Source organism: Dromiciops gliroides, chromosome 1 (genome assembly GCF_019393635.1).
Source record: "Dromiciops gliroides isolate mDroGli1 chromosome 1, mDroGli1.pri, whole genome shotgun sequence".
NCBI classification, from domain to species: domain Eukaryota; kingdom Metazoa; phylum Chordata; class Mammalia; order Microbiotheria; family Microbiotheriidae; genus Dromiciops; species Dromiciops gliroides.
The window spans coordinates 133,245,662-133,254,859 of NC_057861.1; the positions used below are offsets into that span (position 1 = coordinate 133,245,662).

At 43.3% G+C, this 9,198-nt stretch overlaps 1 protein-coding gene across 2 annotated transcripts in view; it reads right to left on the minus strand.

The window, feature by feature from the left end:
• Nucleotides 1-8,906, minus strand: part of OXR1 (oxidation resistance 1) — a 585,179-nt gene extending 576,273 nt beyond the window's left edge. The window contains exon 1 of one of the 2 annotated variants that reach the window (XM_044002996.1): nucleotides 8,610-8,906. The gene's annotated coding sequence lies outside the window, so the exon portion shown is untranslated. Of the gene's footprint in view, nucleotides 1-7,933; nucleotides 8,546-8,609 lie in introns of those variants that run through there. The other variant, XM_044002901.1, reaches the window with a different exon arrangement.
• Nucleotides 8,907-9,198: the final 292 nt, after the last annotated feature.

Below are 9,198 nucleotides of genomic sequence, written 5' to 3' on the forward strand. Positions count from 1 at the left end.
CTCTATGCCAAATATAAAACCTTTTATTGTTAAGTGCTGTTGGGGACAAGGACATAGGAACAAGGATACTATATGATTTGTCTCTGCAAAAGTCCCATCTCAATGCCCCAGTCATGTAGAGGGATCCTGGGCACTCAAAGAATTCTGCAAAGAAGAGCAAACACTGACAGGTGCCTAACACGCTCAAAGCCTCCAAGTACTATTATGTGCATCAGGGCACTTAAAATATTTTTAGTACCAGCTAATGAATGAGGCTGTTTTTCCAGACCCAGCTTAGGTAAGGAGGTAGAGGCTCATCATTTGTAAGCTGGTCACGTGGTGATGAATTCTTTTGCTGTCCCAATCCATAAAACGAAGAAAAAGACAAAATGGCCCGTGGTACTGCATGGCCTTCTACAGCTTCTGTAATGACAGGGGCAAAAGAGCAGGAGAGACTGAGGGTGCTACACATCATAGTTTTTAGGCCACCCCTGAATATTGAATCTTATTCTAAATGTAAGATTCTTGTCCCAAGACCAAGAAGTTGATAAAGAGAAAATTAATCATATTGGTCTTGACATTCTTGTACAAACGAAGTCAGAAGACAAATAAATGGAAGAATTGTTTGCAGCTCAACTTAAAGGGCCATTTAAGGAATCATTTTTACTGCCTATATTAAGGCATGCGCAGCTAGGTGGTACACTGGTTAGAGTACTGGCCCTGAAGTTGGGAGGACCTGAGTTCAAATCTCATCTTAGACACTTACTAGCTGTGTGACCCTGGGCAAGTCATTTAACACCAATTGCCTTAAACATCCGGGGCCATCTCCAGTCATCCTGATATATGTCTCACCAGTGGACTCAGATGGCTCTGGAGAAGAAAGTGAGGTTGGTGACCTTGCACAGCCCTCCCTCTCATAAAATATCCAATTTGGCGCAAGTCACCCAATGTCATGATCCTCTTCAGAAATGAAGAACAGACAATAATAATATTAAGACAACAAGAAACATCTCCTCAAGGTCCACTTAGTCTTCTCAAATTGCACTGCTATTTTCAAAAATACCGCCATGAAGATAATTTCAGCTTATGTGCCAAAATAAGTTGCAGAAAATGAAGAAATAGATAATTTTGACTTGATGGGCATTTTATGAACCCCTCCAAATTAAATCCAAATTTTTTTTTAATTTTTTTTTTTTAGTGAGGCAATTGGGGTTAAGTGACTTGCCCAGGGTCACACAGCTAGTAAATATTAAGTGTCTGAGGCCGGATTTGAACTCAGGTACTCCTGACTCCAGGGCCGGTGCTCTATCCACTGTGCCACCTAGCTGCCCCTTAAATCCAAATTTTTAAAGAAAGACTTCAGGTTCCTAAATTTAATACCCATTCACTGCAACAAAAAGGTGAGCAAAAGAGAGAACAGAGACAAAAATTGGAAAACATGGCTCAAGAAATAAAAGAAGTCAAAGTCTTGTATACCTCACAGAAGCTTCACACCCATTTATTGTGAACATTTTCTTCAGGAATAGATAGAGTCAGCTTGTACTGTCACATGGTTAGCACTGAGTAATATCACAAAAGAAAACAGATGAAATTTTAATATTCAAGAAAGACTGGTTACTTATATGGGGGTGACTTCTGAATCAACTGCCAGTGTACCATCAGACCACTGACTTGTTAAAGCAAGGTAAAAATCAATACTTACCCAGAAAAATTAATAGCTATTGAGGGCATTTAGATAGTTCCAATATGAGCTGTTTATAAGCAAGTTAGTAGTGCTAAAAAAGGAATCAATCTTAATGCTTAAATAAAAGAATAGATATTGGCACAGACTACCACTCTTTCCTAAGGAAGCTTAGCAGAAATCAATCACCACAACAAAGAGACCAAAAGTGCCTAGAAATCACTTCAGTTAGGAAATATTTAATCTCCTTGCAACATGGAGAAAACATGGCAGCCACAGGTAACAACAGTTTAGAAGATAAACTAATTTGGGAAAATATTACAGAGAAGGATTGGGGAAGAAAATATGCAATATAGGCTCAAACTATGAGAATCTATATCTGGAAAAACAAGGTTATAGAGAAACAGTTAAGGCATATTATCCTAAGAATGGCTAAAGATGAAACTGGATAGAAATTAACATATACTTGAAAAATAAGAAAGTTATCCAGTTTTCTATAATAAATTTTTTTTCTTCATAAATAAAAGTAGGACCATCACATTTAGATTCTAACATCATTGTCTCAGATGTGTTGTATGAAGGAGTAGAAATAGTATTGTGAGAAAAAGAGAAAGAGTAGCTAAACCAGAATAAGGACACACAGACCCATCCTGTGTTGATGAAACACAGTTTTGAAGAAGCTGAAGCATCAATTCTCAGGGCACATATGAAAACTGAGAGAATAATAAAAGTTTTTAAAAGTTGTGATAAAAATTACCATAAATTATGATTCAGAAAATATCAATAACTTCTTAATTTGACCAGCTTTAAAAATTATCTTTATGAGAATAATTACATATACATGGACAGCATCCTTGATAAAGGAATGTGAAAGGAATAAGCAAGTTGTTCACAGAAGATAATTTACAAAAGACAACATCTTTATAGTAACAGAACTGACTGAGAGGTATAGAGAATACAGGATCCCACAATGCTTATTCCTTGGCTAAAAGAGAACACATGACTTGATAGAGCAAGTTATCTCTTTCCCATTCATATGCTAAAATAGTGCAAGGTTCCGTGAAAAGAGTTAACTTTGTTCAGTGACTTTCTGATGATTAATATCAAATGAAGTAAGATGCTCACCAAAGTTGTTTCCTGCTCTCATGGAGGGCATGCAAGCTATGAGTACCAAGATGTTCAAAGGTGATGTTGTGCTGATTGGGTCAAGCCCTGGAACTGTGCTGAGTCTCCTAAATGAGATCCATGATTATTCAAAATATTTTGAACTATTCACATAGTGAAAATCTAGTGGATGAAGATTCTTATTCTCTAGCCAATGACATGCATTTATATAGGTAGCCCACAGTACAAACACGGCAAATGCACAATAAACTGGGCCTTGAATGAAGGATGAGGACAGGAGATTGAATTGCATTTCAGAAATTGTACAGTGCTTTCAATGACCCAGCTTGTCACTGGAAAAGGCCCATCCTTTTTTTTTTTTTTTTTTTGGTGAGGCACTTGGGGTTAAGTGACTTGCCTAGGGTCACACAGCTAGTAAGTATTAAGTGTCTGAGGCCCGATTTGAACTCAGGTCCTCCTGAATCCAGGGCAGGAGCTCTATCCACTGCACCACCTAGCTGCCCCACAAGGCCCATCCTTTTTAACAACACTATTCTCTCAGGGATAGCTTATGGTTGTGAGATTCTGAAGAATTAAAATTGCTGGTCAAGGGGGCAATGAAGAGATATATAGTGAGCATAAGTAAACCCCAGCACAATACCAATGAGAACTGCAGACTAGAAGCAGTGTCAAAGGTAAAAGATGCACATTTGGGAAAGGAGGGCACAGTGCCTAGCACATAGTAGGCTCTAATAAATGCTTGTTATCTCCCTCTCCCCTTTATCATATCCATCAAAGTAACCTTAGTATTTAGCATAGCAATGACGTAACAAAAATAGTTAAGTGACTGAAAAGTGGTGCAGTGGATAGAGTGCTGGACTGGAAGTCAAGAAGATCTGAGTTCAAATCTAGCCTCAGACATTTAATAGCTGTATGACCTTAGGCAAAGCTCAGGACTTCTATTTTCTCATCTATAAAATGGAGAGAGTAATAGCACTTACCTCCCAGGGTTGATATGAGGATAAACGAGATACCTGTAAACTGCTTTGTAAACCTTGAAGGGCCAAATAAATTGTTGTTGTTGTTATTTCTGATAGTTCTTTAAGAACCTCCTTCAACTCTGGGGGAAGCCATTTTATAGACAAGGAAACAAGTCCAGAGACAGGATATGACTTTCCAAGGATGACAAAACTAGTAAGCATCAGAGAGAGGACTAGAATTCAGGTCTTTTCCAACTCAAGACTGAGTGTTCTTTCCCAGCTAATGTAAAGAAAGCATCATAATTAATAAGTTATTTGGGAACACACTTTCCTAGTGTGAATGATATGACTGAAACCACCTTATCCTTGGCCCAAAAGACCAGGCCTGCTCCTTTCCCCAAAGATTAAGTGATACCTCATTGGCTACCCATCAATTCCATAACCATTTATTAGGCACCTTGTAGGTGTCAGGTGCCATGCTAGGCCCTAGGGATCCAAAGGTGAAAAAAAGGCACAGTCCCTAATGTCAATTAGTCTAGTCATAGGAAGAGACAGTTACATACAGAATGATAATACATCTATCATAGGCATTAGGATATGATTATATTACAGGAATACAAATGTACACATATAAACATATACAAATACACATATATTTGAATAACATAGGAAAGCTCAAATAGAAGGAAATGAGATATTCAAGGAAGGCAGGATAATTTCAGTTAGGAGGTGAGATCTAGAAAGGCTTGAAAAGGACATCTGAGTTGGGCCTCGAAGGATCATAAAAGGTGGAGATGGGGAATAGGGTAGGGAGTTTGATTCAGGGTTTAGATAGGATAGATCATGGGCAAATGCCTAGAAAGAAGAAATGTTAAGACAAGAATGGGTGGCAGTAAGCACTTCATTTTGACTAGAGTGTAAACCTGACATTACTTTCACTGGATCATAGATTCAGAAGTCAGATGGTTCAACCCCCTCATTTATGGATGAAGCAACTGGGGCACAGAGAGGCTAAGGTATTTTGCCCAGAGTCACACAGGGCATGTCACTCATTTAAAAAAAATAACACAGCCACACGAAAACATATAATACACATTCACAAATAAATACTCGGTGGGAATATTCCTATAGAAAAAACAAAAGTTACAGGAGCTACCTACCACTGCTCCAAAGACTTTTGAGGAACCTCAGTACCTTGGCAAAGAACATAAACATCAAAGAGTCATCCAAGTAAAAGCTTTCCAGTTACAGGCCTCCTCTTAGAAACAGGTCAAAATTCTGTTAGCTGGGAAATGAAGACTGAAGTATTAGTATTTTAAATATCAAGAAAGAAAATAAGTGTTAAAATTGTAATTTTGCATTTCACAGATTTGCTTTATTTAAGCGAATCAGAAATGCAAATTAAAAAAAAAGACTTCTGTTCCCACAAATTGGTTCCATTTGATTTGTTATTGTTTTCTTTAATTGTGAAGAGGAAGGCAGATCTGATTGATGACTACAGGCAAAATGAAACTCATCTATAACTTAAAGTCTTATAGAGTTGTCTAGGGTAGTAAGAAGTTAAATGACTTGCCTAAGGTCACACCACCATACATGTTCCATTTGGAACTTGAATCTACATCTCCCTGATTCCATGGCCAGCCCTCTATTACACTGAGGTGTACTTCATTTTCATCTAGTACATTCATTTCCCTCTTTTCCCCTGAAAACCTAAAACAAGGGAAGACACACTGTTTTTGTTGTTGCTGCTATTGTTTATTTGAGTAAATTCGGGACAATGAGAGTAAGAACAGCCCGGAAAATTGAGGTCTGAGTTTCTTCGATGATACCAAATGGGACTCTTAAAAGGCAGAAGGGATGTGACAGCTAACCTCACTTCGCAACAAATACAGAAATGCACTCCACAGCATCCTGGACAAGTGGTATAAAAGAGTCTGTTTGTACTTTCCATGATAAGAGTGTGCTTTCGCACAGAGTAAACCATTCTGTTTTCAAAAAGCCTAAAGGTTCTTCCCTGAATCTTTATGTACGGCCATGAAACTTCCAACTATACCTTGTTCTGCCCTCCAAAACTACTCATATTTTAAGGCTGCCTCTATATGTAATCTTCTCTGCTAAACATAAACATGGTTTTCAAGTCTTTCATCAGCTTGTAAACACTCTTCTTAAAAGGTATAGTCCAGAAGTGAATACTCCAGCTAATACCCGACTAGTATAACATACAGTAGAAACATTACCCCCACCTTGTTCTGGATACCACATTTCAATGATAAGGTTTTTTTGTTTTGTTTTGTTTTGTTTTTTCTAATAGTATGCTTCCTTGAGTTTTGGAGGAAGGTCACCAACCATCTGGAAGAATTTTACTATGTATAAAAGCTTCTGGGTAGAAATGATTCTGCCAAGTTTGGGGGTTCTTTTTGGGGGGAGAGGAGGAGGTTAAAGGGAGAAACAGAAGGCCCCGCACAGATAGAACACAGCCAGGCATAACAGTCTCAGTGTAGGCCACTCCCCTTCCTGTTAAGATACCTGTCAAAAAGCCAATAGGTAGCCTCCCCTCAGTCTAGTTAGCACCTAGGGACTGACTAGGGGACAAGGCCAGGAAGTCTGATCTTTGAACTACATCTGAAGCTCTATCCCATCCAAGGTTCCTAGTTTGCTCCTTGTGGTGAGGAACAGAGAGCTGCTATTTCTTGGTTCTCACACCAAAGTGAAATGAATGATCACTTTCCAGGTGTGTGTGTTTTAGGAGAGAAGATGGGAAGGCGGGAGTGAGCTGAGGAACAGATGGCAGAAATATGTAAAAGACTTATTCTTATGATGATGTCCTGGTCGAACACCTCATTAACATGGAGAGTGCAGCAAATGGACTCGGTCAGACTCTCCCCACCCCCAACACACACATACATACGACTTGAGAGTTACATGCCACAGAGTTCATTCAGCTCCACTCAGTAGCTAAAAGATTTAGAATCAGACTGAGGACTCTGATGTTTAAAAACCAAATACTACCCCTACCCTACCTCCATAGGCTGAGGGATTCCAGGGAGGGGGGGACATAGCATCACCTTTCAAATGAACTACAATGCCATCTCTTTCAAAGGCAAGTTAAAGGGGCCATGAGCAACATTAACAAACCCTATCGATGAATACAGTTGTGGCCAAACTGGTCTGTGAAACCTGGAGAAGAATAAGGTAGAATGGCTCAGCTTGGAACAAACACTAGGCGAGTATTCAAGGGGAGGTGGGATCTTCCTTCTTCACTCCAGCCAGCCATACCTCCCCTCCAGCCTACTTCATTACCTTTTTGAGCATCCAACCTCCCTCCTCCTCAAACTCACACCCACCCCGCATGCGTTTCCTACTCCACTTTCCAAATTCCTCGCCCACTGCCCCCTCACTTCGGCCAGTTTTTATCACCTATAGCCTCGGCCAACGGTGATTTCCCCAAACCTCTCTTCATCACTAAGTCCCACAAAGCCAGTCGCTGGTCTGAAATCCTAGCTGTCCCCCATGATCATTGCCTACCACTTATTCCCTTCTCCCAGCTTCCTTTGCTAGGATTCGGGTCCACCTTCTCCACGTTCCGTTCCTCATTCATTTCCCCCTCGGAAAATCACTGCCTCCCCTCCAAGCATAGCACTCCTTTGCCTCTGCACCTGTCCATCCACAGACTTCCAAATCTGGCTTCCTTGGCTTCTCCTTGCCCCAGTTCGGTTATCCAGTCCCTTACCTTTCCCCCAGGTTTCCCTCTTCTCCTCCCACTGCCCAGGCGTCCCTGCCTAAGACCCAGTTCTTCTGCCCCGCACAGTTTCACTCCCCGACCAGTCCCTTCTCCGTACTGTTGTGCCCCCCTTTCCAGATGTCCTTCTTCTCTACCATCCCTCCCCGGCTCCCATGCTCCCTTCCCCCTTCTAACTGTTCTTCCTTTCTACCGCACTTCATCCCTAACCAGTCCTTCCCAATCCCCATTAATGCTCCAAACTGGCCAAAGTGCTCCCGGAGCTTGGAGAGGGACGGGGTAGAGGGAGGAAGTGGAAAGGGGGAGAGCGGAGCAGCAATGCCAGCTCTCCAGTCAGCCAGCCGCGCCTCCTCTGCCGCAAACCCGGGCATGCATCCATCTGCTGTAGGGCACGGGACTCACCCGGCTGCCAAGCCCTCGCCCCACCACCCAGCAACCTCAGAAACTTACTTGCCGGTCGCTGGGAGGTGGAGGTGGAGGCGGCGGCAGCTGCGGCTGCGGCGATTGCGCCCCTCTTGGCTGGGTGAGGCGGAGCGCGGCGCACTCCCTGCGCTCCTTCAGGCCCCTTCCCCGTGAATGGGATCAGCTTGACGCATCCCCGCTCTGCCCCCGCCGCTGTGGCTGCCGAGCACATCCAGACATGCTCAGTTTTCTGACCTTCTCTGTGTGGAAGCTACCAAGAGCTGCCGAGAAGGGGGGGGGGGGGGAGTTGGAGGGGAGGTGGTGGAGGATTGGCAAAGCTGATGAGGAAAGCAAGTGAAGAGCTACTGAGAGGAAACACCGATCCGGATGCTGCCACAGCTGAGAGAGGGAGCGAATGGGCGAGCTAAAAATAGTTCCTGCGGAAAGAACAGCTGGAGCTTAAAAGGACACAGCAGAGCGCTCGCCTCCTTCTGACACTGTGCGGAGCCCAGAGCTCCGGGCTGCCTTGCTAACCCAGGAGCCCAGGAATGCTGGGGCTGCTGAGCTCCGGGGAGACATTTGCGCCTAGGATTCAGGTCCCCTTCAGCACCCAGTGGAAAATAAACTCAACCAAGCTCCCTCCCCCAAATTGCTTTTCTGAAAATCCTACACTGAAGGGTAGACATTCATCCCCAGCGCAGGCTCCAGGTTCAGGCTCTCTCACCTGCCATACCGCCCCAGATCTCCAGCACACCCGATTCAGGGGCCCCAGCCACTGACAGATACCAATCCCCGGGAATTCCCATCCGTGTCGGAAAGTGAACACGGATGCGCTGCGGACATTGCAGAAATCGCTTCTAAATCCTATCCTCACAACTGCGCAGACCGGCTTAGCTTGCTGGAGTCACATAGGAACTAGGCTACCCTGCTCTTCTTCCTTAGCTGGTAGGGGAAAAAAAGAGCGGGTCTGCTTCAGGCCGGGAATGAAACCTAACAGGAGGAGAAGCAGGGCAGGTGTGTGGCTGGTTGTGAGAGGGGGGATGCTAGGAAATACTATAATTCTTTAGTGGCGGGGGGGGGGGGGGGGGGTAGAAGCCGGATCTGTCTGCAGATCATGAGTCTTAAGTCCACACGTGATTTTACCTCGCGCGTTCACTCGCGCGCGTGCACATACACACACAACACAAAAATACACACGCACACAACTGGATATACAATGGTTCTTATGTCTCTGGGTAACTGACCTATAAATTAAGTCTTCCCTTCAGTTTCCCCTCTCCCTCTCCTCGTTTTACCTCCCCTCTTCTACCTCA